The sequence below is a fragment of the Aegilops tauschii genome, chromosome 1 (assembly GCF_002575655.3).
Source record: "Aegilops tauschii subsp. strangulata cultivar AL8/78 chromosome 1, Aet v6.0, whole genome shotgun sequence".
NCBI classification, from domain to species: Eukaryota; Viridiplantae; Streptophyta; class Magnoliopsida; order Poales; family Poaceae; genus Aegilops; species Aegilops tauschii.
The window spans coordinates 493,578,214-493,588,591 of NC_053035.3; the positions used below are offsets into that span (position 1 = coordinate 493,578,214).

General features: G+C 48.1%; 1 pseudogene; it reads left to right on the forward strand.

Moving 5' to 3' along the window:
* The first annotated feature begins 4,407 nt into the window (after positions 1-4,407).
* On the forward strand, positions 4,408-6,511 carry LOC109748257 (protein phosphatase 2C 53-like; annotated as a pseudogene).
* The last annotated feature ends 3,867 nt before the right edge of the window (positions 6,512-10,378 follow it).

The following is a 10,378-nucleotide window of genomic DNA, read 5'->3' on the forward strand; positions in this document are numbered from 1 at the left end:
TGCCATCCATGAAATAGCGCCACCGTGAGTAGTTGTTGGGCTCAACGATGTCAAGCACAACTGAGGCATGGGGCGTCAACATGTTCACGGTTTGGAGAGAAGCGGCGTAGGGCAAAGCAGCACTAGCAGGGGTGAACGGCGAGCCGTGTGGCGCACCCGTGCCCGTGGAAGCGGCAGAGGAGGAAGAGACACCATCGGATTCGAGGAGAGGTTTGTTGTTGTCCAGGGCGAAGGCAGCAAAGAGGGAGAGCCGAGAGCGCTGCGTGTTGATACGCAGAATCAGATCGCGCTATCTATCTAGTACCTTGAAACAAGATGGAATGGAAGTCTGTTCCGCTGGATAGGAGGATTGTTGTTGTATTAATCCATTGTTCAAATATTCTCCTACACGAGTTAGTAAAGAGCCGGGCGCCGTGGCACGAGACTCACTCCAAATCTGTTTCACTGACACTGTCAGCGAGGCCTCTGGGTTGGAGTGCTAGCTCACGGAAGTGGGAGGCGGCGGCTCATGGCGGATCTACCAATATGGCGACATCTTGGGGTGGCCTCTGCCCTGTTCGAGCCTCTGTTTGCAAAGAAGGCGGGCGGCGACGATTCCTGGTGCGTGCGAACAATTGGACATCGCTGAGCCACATTATGAGACACCGTGTTCACAATATGTTTTAAGTGTTAAACTACATACGGCTTAGTAAAATAACAGTTTAACTAGTAACCACAAACATATTCTTGTATGGCATCACACTTACATATGTGTAAAATAGTTGTTTTACACTTGCATATGTGTAAAATAGTTGTTAGGGATAACTAGAAGCGTCCTTTATTAGTTGTTTGCATGTATTGTACAATAGTGAGGTAACTACATGAAACCGCCACATTGGGGGATAGGGTAACATGAAACCACCACAAATCAACGAAAATCTCAAATAACAACCACCTTTGAGGCCATTGATCACATATCTGTTCGGTCTAACAACAAAACTGATGGCTGAGTCCCGCGTGTCAAGGCTAACTATTGACAACAATATCGGGTAATGAGATTTGTTGAAAACAAAAGAAAATTTGAAACACCAAATATTTGGTCATCACATGAGTCAGGAAGGTTTACTTCCTCCCTGGACCCCACGTCGCCCCTGCTCGGGCGACTCGGGTGGTGCCGCAACCCTAGCCGCTGGGGTGCTACCTCCTCCATTCCCTCCTCCCGTCGCCGCCGGGGGACACCGCTGGACTAAGCTCAGGGGTCGATGGCAGTGGCAGGGGTCTCCCTCTCTCTCGTGTCATGGGGGTAGTGCGTGGCCTCTCTGCGTGAGGAGGCGGTGCCGAACGGGTCTTGGTGGCATGGCGACCCGCCTTGCTTCGGGCAGCGGCAATGGATGCAGTCAGCGACGGCGGCCGGTTGTGCGGCGATGGGCCATCTGACCTCGGATTAGCGGCGGCAGCGTGGAGGAGGGCCTGGTGGACGGGTCGGCGGCAAGTGTGGTCCCGCCTCCGGTCAGATCTGATTTGGCCGGTGTGGCCTGCTCACTGCTCGGTGGCAGAGATCGGTGACGAGTCGTGCACACGATGCTAGATGGAGGTTCTTTGAGCAGATCAGAGTGAAAACCTTGCTCTCGGCTAGTTGCCAAGGCCGGCGATGTCAGTGCTCTTTTGTGTCGTCCCCTTCTTAAAGGCATCCCGTGGAGAAGCTCCAGACCTCCACCCGCTACCTCCAAGGAAAACCCTAGACCAGTCAATCGAATGACGACAACGCTCTTGTGTCATCCCCCCTTGGGGGCGTCGTTCTTGGAGGTGTGCATTGGCTCGAGGGACCAGCGAACGGTTTCAGCGGTGGAGCGGCGTATCATGTGACGCATCGACGACATGGAGTCTCGGCGGTGTGGCGCCGCAGGGCCTCTATGACGGATGCGTGATGATGGACGCGCGTAGGAAGGTGGCATTGTCTGGTGTTGTGGTGGCGTCGACAACAGGCCTGGCAAGGTCGATGTGTCGGTACCTGCTGAAGATGGATCGGTGGAGACGGTGGCGGCGGCCTCTGCAGCGTGCGCATGCGGTGCCCGCTGAGAGTGCGTTGGACCGGTGTGCGGCTCAGACCCGGCGATTGCGGCTTGGTTGAGGCGTCCGGTGTTAGATGTTGGGCTTTGGTGTGAGATCTGGGCAGGCGGCCCCAACAATGCGCACCCCTTCGTCAAGTTGATAGGAGTAGCGACTGATGTTGCCAAGATGGTGGCTTCAAACTTATTGATTTTTTACTTTGTAAGGTCTTGGTGAATAATTAATAAATGACTGTATGCATCGCCCTGATGCAAATGCTAGGATCATCCTCCGTTTCGAGAAAAAAAAACAAATTTATTTGGTAAATTGACAAATACAGTACATTTTTACTTATTTCTGCATTAACAGGGCAGACTAGTAAAAAAAAACTACTTATAGGATAATAATTGGATAAGAGACCTTGTCAACGGGTAGGTAAGAGAACAAAAGCTGTCTAAGCAAACTGAGAAACAGTTGACATAGCAAAACCAGAAACTAGGTCAGCAACATGAGCAGCATAACCACCAACCAAGCCATCCACCAGCCACCAACTGCACCATAGCAATTCCACAAGGAAGGCCAGAAGACAAAGCGAATACTTGTCTCCGGTCCACCCTAGCTGCTGCAGCTCATGTCAAAGCCACCCTCCACGAGATCGTCACTGCACATGACACGGCTCTCGCGCATGATCCTCCCACGAAGTTGCCTGCCCCGTGAATCGGCCGGCACAGTTTTGAATCGGCCGGCACATATCCATTATCCAGGTATTAAAAATTGCGTCGATGCAAGCGCAAGAACCGTGCGGCCCTCAAGCATAAAGGACTCAGGACATTCTGGCACTGCCATCCGAACCAAACAGCAGAAGCAAAAGGAGAAGAGCTGAAATCCTAGAGCCCACCGGCGACCTGACGATCGACCGGCACCGATGGCCGGCGGGAGGAAGCGGGAGTGGATACGTAAGAAGATGACGGCGGCAGCCGGGAGCGGGTCGCTGCGCATGCGCGCGCTGTCCACGGCGCTGCGGCAGCGGAGGAGACGGCTGCCGCGCGTCGACCTACTCCGGTTCTTCTACGAGAGCATCGTGTTCCGGCTGCTGTGGGTGCTCGAGTCCATCGTCGTCCTCGCCAGGCTCTGCTTCTTCTTCCTCCGCTTCGGCTTCCGGCTGTAAATAAACCGAGCTGTATTTTGCTTGACGGTAGTAACCGAGCCGTGTTCATGTGCCGTGTCTTGAAATCTTCTTTGGTTTGCTCCAAAACATTGTAAACAATTCACAAATTCATCAATTATAATCTACTCTGGCTTCCTACAAAAGTTGTGTTATTGGCTATTTTAGATCAAGAATTTTCCTTTCTATATAGGTCATGGCTGGAAATATTTTTCATATTTTTGCTCATTCCGATGTATACATATGCTTAAATTGTTGGAGCCTGTGATTGGTAGTTTGATGGAAAAAGTAGACATATCATTAGCCAACAACTCTTTGTATTTAAATTGCCCAAGGACATGAGAATATATATACATACCCAAGCCTCTATATCCAGCAAGGTTTTTGCCCTATTATTCATCCACTTGGATGAAAAAGACCCATGGTGAATTTTGGGCTTGGCACGTGCCTTTTTTTTGGTACCTGGCGGTGTAGAAACGAGTGATGTATTCAGCTATTTGGTTCAAATTTTTTGAACGGGTTTGGCCATTGGTTTGGTTGGCATAGCGTTTTTTGGCAGACAACGGACAGCGATGGGTGCAATGATGGATGTTTACCCGCGTGAAGCAAAGGCGCCTGTAGATGGATGGACTCGTGGGTTGCAGATTTTTCCACTGCGTGTTTGTTGGCTGTAGAGGAAGTTGCCACCGATGAGTTTGTTTACGATGTGATCTGGGCGGCTGACACGTACTGATTTTACGGGATTAGAGCATCTCCAGCCGTTCTGCCCTCCAGGGCGCCGAAAAACTGCGCCTTGGGGGTGAGCCGGCGCTAGTTCGGCCCCTGGGGGCGGCCTAGCTCCCAGCCACGGCCCCAGGCGCCCCCTCCCCCAACCTTGGCAAATTCAAACGTAGTTCATTCCCGCGCCCAAAAATAAACGCCACAATCCGGCGATCAAGCGGTGATCGGCGATCGATGAAAAGTTCAGCGTACAAAAATCAGAACAGAAACGCGCATCAGACGGCGAGGTCGGCCTCCGGCGTCGGCGGAGTCGGCGTGCGCGGGCTTGACGGGGTCTCTGTGCTTGGCGGCGTGGCTTCTGCGCTGCGGGCAGTCTCGGCGGCATCATAGGTCGGGTTTGTTGGCGGCGTCGGCATGCGCGTGGGGAGTGCTTCTATTGAAAACAAAATGACACCATTTTTTTCTTGGCGAGGGCCCTCTTCCGCCGGTCGGCGATGACGGCCTCCCGTCGCTGTACTTCTGCCCTCCAATCGGCGTTTGTCATGCCCGGCGGCTTGGACGGCGGCGCCCTCGGCTTCCTCTGCTTCGGCTGGGCGACGGAGGCGGTCGCGGTTGCCGCGGCGCGGGGGACGACGTACTTCTTCGGTGCCATGGCGGCCGGCTGGGAGGCGAGCGGGAGAGAGAATGGCGGGAGGAAAGGAGAAAATGGGAGGGAACTGGGGGAAAAGCGGGGAGAAACGGCGGGAAGAGGCGCTCGACTCGCCGACAGGGCGGACCCACGCGCGCCTTTTCGCTTGTGCCGGCGCCCCAGGCGCCCCCCAGGGCGCCGGGTTCTGCGTGGGTCCGCCGGCACCAGATTCAGCCTGAGCCGGCGAAAAACGGGCTTCTGGGGGCGACTGGGCCGTTTTTTCGGCGCCTGCGGCAAAAACGTCTGGGGAGGACCTGTTGGGGGGCGCGGCTGAAGATGCTCTTAGGCGGTACCGCCTCACGCGTAGCTTCCTTTATTTTTTTCGTTCTCTCTCTTTCCAGAGAACTCCGGTCATCACCGCTACCGCTTTGTCATGCTATAAATTCTCATCCCGGCAACGTCTACAAATCATCCTCCGTGACCCTCACGAGTCCATGCATGGAGCCCCGTTTCCCTTCTGCTGGCCGATGTGATGGCGCACGCATGAAAGGTGGGCGTACCCGAGGGACACCAAGAAGGCCACCATCGAGCAGAGGACGGCGGCCTGCGTCCGCCATCGCCGTCCACCTATGAGTAGCTAGCGAGCTGCAGCAACGCAAGTCCACAAACCGGACGTCGCTGGCTCGCTCTCGCCGACGCGGGGTTTGCGTGTAGGACAGTGGGAGTGCCTGCTCCGTCGCCAGCGACTGCAACAGCGTCATCTCTGCCGACTTTGAGGGCCTCTTCTCCCCTTCCGTCGACGTCGGCTCGCCCCCGCTCCTGTCCGACGGCCTGCTCGCGGCGGCCGACTAAACCACGACGGTCGCGGCGCCTGCAGGAGCGTCTTCGCCCTTCTCCGCCACTCTAGGGGCTCGAGTCCTTCTGGGGCCGCCGACCGGGGATGTAGGACGTCGCCGCTGTCGTCCCACTCTTGTACCTTTTTTTTGCGGGGGATCCCACCCTTGTACCACTCTGGATGGTCGCCGGCGGCCGCTGTCGTCCCTCTCTTGGACCACTTTGGGTGGTCGCCGGCGACGGCGCCGCGGTGATGGCCTCGACCCCATGTCCTTCCGCCTCCCCACACACTTCCTCGCCATGTACGACTGCCAGGGGCGCCCAGGTCGCCAACTAATGCCAGGACAGGCTACAGGCCCCGCTCGTCGAGGAGCTGCGGTCTCCAGAGGACCCCGTTGGCGCCTCGGACGACATGAGCTCTCTGGATTCCAAGGAGTGGGAGAAGGCGTTCATGGACTGCGTCATCGTCGATTCGTCGTGAGCCTATGCGCCGGCAATCTTGACCTCGAGTCAGCCCTACCTGCCGACGCCCCGCCGTTCTGTGTCGTGTCGTCACCGGCTCGACGTTGCGTTCGCCCAGGCCGCCATCGCCTTGCCGGGCAGCGCCATCGGAGCCCTTCCCTCCGCGTCGTCACGTGGAGAGGTGCTGCACCGGCTAGGCTAGAGCCAAAGCAGACATGAGGTGGCACCCTTGCTCCTTGCCTCTCCGCCTCGATCGGCGTCATCTGCGGGATGGCGAACACACGTCGGTTGCCTCTTCCTCACTCTCTACGTCGTGCGCCCTGCGTGCTGCTGCTGTGTTGCGTCTGCCGCGAGGTCTGCCTGGTCGCACGCTGCCGCAAGCACACGCGAGCTCTGCCGACGCCCACGGTTGACCTGCGAGTCACTGCACCGCCGCAACGCACTGCCTGAGCCCCTCCATGGTATCGTGACAAAGAACTGACTAGATGCTTCATGCTAGAACATAGCATGTTCCTGTGATGTATCCTGCTGGAGCTGCAAGTTTGTGGTATGTCAAACTAAAGTGTGTTGGAAGAGTTTGGTTTAGCCTGCTACGCCACATAACTCAGGTTCTTGATGAATTGTGGTAGGAGAAGCAAATCTTGCTTGCTGAATGCAGATCTTGCCTGGAAATGACTGTTAGGTTAGTTAATTGTTGGCACACGGTTGTTTTACCAAAAGCAGCTCAGCTAATTAAACGTTTCAATGCAGAGCCGCGTATCATAAATCTCCTTCTGTTGAACTTTGAATTACCTCGAAAGTGAGAGGAACCACATCATACAAGCGTTGGCCTATACACTCTTTTCTACCCTTCGCATAGGAACATGTATACGCACCACAAATATGGATATCACTTAAAATAATAATTATTTTCCCACACGAAAGCAGGGGCTCTTATCACTCATTCCGTTCACAAATATTTCTGTAATACTATTCTGAAACAAAGTCAATACAGGACAGGTATACGCACCACAAGTATGGATATCACTTAAGAGAAGCATGTACTAACTCATTTGGTTCCACTGTTTGTATATTCAGCAGTCACAATTCTGAAACAAAATCAATATATATATTAATGTTGTTTTCAATTCAAGACTTCTTTAATACTACAATTTCTTTATTATATATAGCTAGGTAGACTTGGGCGCAAAGTTAGCCACAGAGAAGTAGTATTGTGTGCTAACCATCTGAGGTGAATATACTGCTAAATTCTAAATACCAATAACTACATTCATCACTTGAGAGTGGTTGATTTTAATAGCCAATATTAATAAGTTTCGGATCTTCATTGTGTAGTTTCGCTTTACAGGGGTTCAGAAGATATACATAGTTGAATTAGTGGTCAATGTAGTTCTATTGTAACTGAACCAAACAGGTCAATCTCCCTACCAATGTTGACCATAAATAAAAGATTGGAAGGATGCGTCATCTTTATCCTTTATCAAAAAAGAAGAATTATATTAATGCCAGAACAGTTATGCATTATATGTCAATATACAGTATTATCTAGAAGCAGAGCAGGCGCGGCGTGCCGCCGCGCGGGCATAAGCTAGTACAGTTATACATATATATGTGAGGTTGCTTTCTTATTCCACCTACGAGCTTGATCAATGGTTGCGGGTTCGAAAAAAAAGACCTTCCCTTTTCTCTTAAGTTATTCTTCGATACGTCATAAAAAAAATCCAATGTGCCAAAAATTGCATTGTTGGAGAATCCCTTGTGACTATTTTTTGGAATCGTAGATACACTCATTGTTTTTTTTTCTAATAAAGAGCTCCATGGAGCCCCGAAGCCAAAAGTTCTTATTCGTGAGCACACGTTTTTTTTTCTCAAGGTGGTTTCGACTCCTCACTTAGGTCTCATGATTTCCCTGCTCCATATAAGTTGTTGTGTGTCGTGCGTAAAACAATGTTGAACAATTATGATTTTTTTCACACATTGATTCGATAAAAATATATTTACTCACATGTCATTTACTATCAGGTTTGGCCTTAGGCTTGGGTAAGAAGGGTGGCAGACAAGGTCTATGAAAAATTGGCTAATAGTTTCTATATAGAGCACCTTATATAGTACTCAGAAAGTATTGTGTTCTATACATATATCAGAAAGTCAATTCTATTACCGTGACATTCACTAACATAATTGTAGAGACATGGGGTCGATGTGACTTGGAGTTTATACTTCCCTTTGACTTCGGAAATGACTAATGAATGTAGTTTATTCACAACTAATTTAATTTTGTTCTTTTTTTTGCGGGGGAATTTAATTTTGTACTTATCCCCTTGGAGCTAAGCACAATATTGTAGTTGCATCACTAACTCAACTAAGATTATTTACAAAAATTACTTAACATAATTTGAGCCAATCAAAAGCAAAATTGGGTGGCTTATCTACTGAACACAATATACATACAATGTTTTTCCTATTTTTCTCTCCGGAACGGTTTTACATAGAAAGTACTCAATAGGGTACGCTTCTACATGTTGACATATGGCCTTTGAAACATATACATATGCAAATCAAAATATGTCTATTATGTCTGGTAGCCAGGTTTATTGTTGATTTTGCCTAGGTGCCTCTCCCATGAGAGCATATGTGTAGGCAGAACATTGTTACAATTTTTAGTGTACATGTTATATATGGTGAGGACATGAATCACTAAATTTAGAACCAATGCCTCTAAAGACAACCAAGGGCTTGGTCGGAAGTCATCTATGGCGCTGAACTTCACAATTTCCCAGCAGAGCGGCGTGCGCTAGCTCCTCGAGAGAAGCCAGCTCTGTTCAACACGCAAGAGCTATTTCTTGCTTATTGCAAGATGTATGCTCCTCTAGCCTCTGGCGCACTCGCTAGTGGGCCAGCTCAATAAGGTCCATTCTTGCGGTTTTCGAAGGCTTTGTCTGAGCGGTTTTGAGAAGCTTCTATGAACCAGTATGAACAAGTTTTAGAAGCTTTTGTGTATATTTCTTTCTTTCTTTGTGTGTTTTATTCATCTGGTTTCTTTTGCTTTCTAAATTTTCTAATATTTCTTTCTTTTATCTTCATTTTTGAATACATGTTAATTTTTAAAATACAGGTTGAACATTTTTTCATATATAGGTTGAACTTTTTTCAGAAACATGCTAAACATATTTTCAAATACACAATAAACATCTATTTTTAATACATATATGCCATTTGTAAAATGTGCGTTGAACATTTTTTTAATACACAATGAACGTTTTTGAAACACACGCTCAACTTTTTGAATGGTGCAAACATTTTATTATGTTATGAATATTTTTGAAAATTTAAGTGATTTTTACATTTCATGAATATTATTAAAAGTTTCATCAACATATTATTAAATATGTGAACAATTTTGAATGCCAAACTTGTTTTATTGAATGATGCGAACATTTTTATGGCTTGCGCGGACAATTTATTTAAAATATTTGAAATATAAAGAAAATGTATCAGTCATACGAAAAACTAGCGAACGCTACAATTAATGGCCACCCCACTACAGAGGCTCCTTGTGGCGAGGCGTTCTTTGGTCTGGAAGTAGGCGAGACATACAATAGGGGCAGTGATATGTATCGCCCGCAATGGTTCCCGATCGACCAACTGCTCACTTCGGGGCGTCGAGCTAGCTTGTTTTTTTTATTGAGAAATTTCGCCCACTTTATTGATTCATAGCAATGTTCATAGTTACAAGATTTAGGTCATGGGGATTGCCCAACCGAACATGTCTACCTATGCCTAAATCAAGCAAACTAGCGCGAGGTTGTGAGCCTGTGTCGAGCTAGCTTGATTATACCGGGGCGTGGGTGTGGGCCAAGACATGACCTAAGATCACCATCCAACCTACTTGATGTTAGCATAGGTACGACTTGTGGCTTCTTTCTTCTTCATATTCTTTTTCCCCTGGACCAAAAAAATTCCAAAAATGTTCATAATTAAAAAAATAATGAATTTCTAAAAATTGTGTATTTATTTTTTCACAAATTTTAAAACATAAGTAAATTTTACAAATGTTAAACAAATCTTATAAAGGTTACCAATTTATTCAATGTTCACTAATTTGAAAAACATGTTAATAACTTTTTATAACATTCCTGAATTTACAATTTTGAAAAATTGATTTTTTTTTCGAATTAAAAAAATGTTCAGAAATTTCAAAAGATGCGTGTTGGACAATGTTAAATTTTGTGAAACTTTAGTGAATTCAAAAAATGTTCGTAGAGATCAAAGATATGCAAGGATTCAGAATATATTTGCAGACCTACACAAATTTGAAAATTGTTTCTGTAACTGAAAAATGTCACGTAATGAAATTTAAAAAAGGAAAATGAAAAAAGAAGAAAAAAGCAAAAGGGATGAAAAGAAAAGGAAGAAAAGGTGAAAACAAAAAGAAAAAAGAAAAACTAGAAAATGAAGAAAAGAAAAAAACGTCAGAGACATTCCTGCAACCGGTAGGACAAAACGGGAGCAACTAGTTGACGAGCGCTCCTTCAGGAGCC